Here is a 1,835-nt window from a genome sequence, read left to right as displayed (position 1 = left end):
ATATAAAAGGCACTTTTTTTTTTTTTGAGCACAACATTAAACGCTATATCGTTAGATCTTGTTATAAAGGCACCCTTAAAATGCCGAATTGAAAAAAAAAAACAAAAACAAAAACAAACAGAAAAAAAAATGAAATCGAAACGGGCATTCTTTTAAGCATAACGTTAAAAGCTAAATCGTTAGAGGTTTTATTAAGAAGGCACCTTTAGAATGCAAAAGACAAAAACGGAAAGTTTTGCTTTCCTGGCCACAAGCGATAAAATTGTTAGTAAAACGCACTCTAGCATTCTCACGTTCCAGACGTGACCAATGTTCGAGTAATCGAACAGGTCCGCTCAACCGTGAATGAAAGCGGAACTAACACACACTACCAACTAGTCACTGTGTTGGTCTGCTGAAATTACAACAGTCCATGAAAAGTATCTCGTAGAAAAGTCCTAATTTTGGATCATGGGCGGGCTGCTCAAATGAGCACTCTGCCCAATTGAAACAAAGGAAAAAAAAAAAAAAAAAAGAAAAAAGAAACCGAAACGGGCATTCTTTTGAGCATAACGTTAAAAGCTAAATCGTTAGATGTTTTATTAAAAAGGCACCTTTAGAATGCGATGTCCTCAAATATTTTCCTCGATATTTTAATAAGTAAACAAAAACAAAACTAAGTCTTGCAACTGGCGAAAACTTTCAATAAGCAAACAAAGCAACAACTTTCCTTTCGAGTTTTTTACATTTTAAACAAAAGACAAACAAAGAAAAAAAAAACAAACAAAAACAAAAACAAAAAAACAAAACAAAAACAAAACAGAAAAGGGAGAATGAGTGAGTCGACTGATTTCGCTCAACTGTCTTAAACGAGAAGTCATAAACGTTTGCTTGTGCCAGCAAGTTGCAAATTAAGTTGTTAATGAGCTGCACCGCAAAAACTTAACCCACAGTTTATTAAGCATATTAAGCCTTTGCTGACATGTTAAGACATTTTAAGCCTTTGCTATTATCATGAGGCTTTTTTGCTCCACGAGCCAAAAAAGTACGCTAGAGTTGTTGACAAACTGCATCGCGGTCGAAAAGTGTAATTACGCCAACACTTTTATCCGTTTAAGCATTTCGTTTTCGCACGAACAACAATTAAAGCAGCTCGTTGAGCTTAACGACGTTCGTATTTTTTTTCGAAGCCAAAACTTCGGCTATAAGTAGAGTGAAGAGGCACTTCGAAAAACAACAAAGCTGTTCGCAGTCGATAGCAACGAGCGACAACATCTCTGCGAGTCTGGCATCAAGGTAAACATTTTTTTTTACATTTTCATTTGTTAGTGCCACTTTTGTGTACATTATGTATTCAAAAATTTCTTGCTGACGCTAGATTTTTCGTTTTCAATGAACAACAGTTGCAACCTCTAGTCGTTTGCTAAAACAGCTTGCTAGGACAACCAAATCAATCATATGTTGTGAAAATTTCTTTTTGTTCAACTGACTAAGGAAGATCGAGCGAACGCTTTTTTTTTTTATAACTTGTTTGTATCATATTGCTATTAAGAAAACAGCGTTGTGTATACTAAACGTGACATAATTGGCAATTATCCGTAACTAAAAATAAGATAGAAATTACAAACTTGATACCATATTTTAATTACTCTAACAAAACTAGACGTCATCGCGTGAGAAAATAAATGTTTATGACACATAACCTATTTTTTTGTTTTTTTTTTTCTTCTCTTTTTTCCTTTTAATCTCCTTTCTTTCGTCCAAAAAGCGTTTTGATTTTTGCCTCGCCACAAGCGATGAAATCGATAAAAAAACCTGCTCGGACATTCTCAATTCTCAACAACAAAAGCAATCAA

This window comes from Hydra viridissima, unplaced genomic scaffold, assembly GCF_058129835.1.
Source record: "Hydra viridissima isolate aposymbiotic clone 2 unplaced genomic scaffold, HvirCarnegie_v1 scaffold_2, whole genome shotgun sequence".
In the NCBI taxonomy this organism is placed as follows: Eukaryota; Metazoa; Cnidaria; class Hydrozoa; order Anthoathecata; family Hydridae; genus Hydra; species Hydra viridissima.
The sequence above is the reverse complement of the archived record's forward strand: the minus strand, read 5'-3'. Positions refer to the sequence as shown.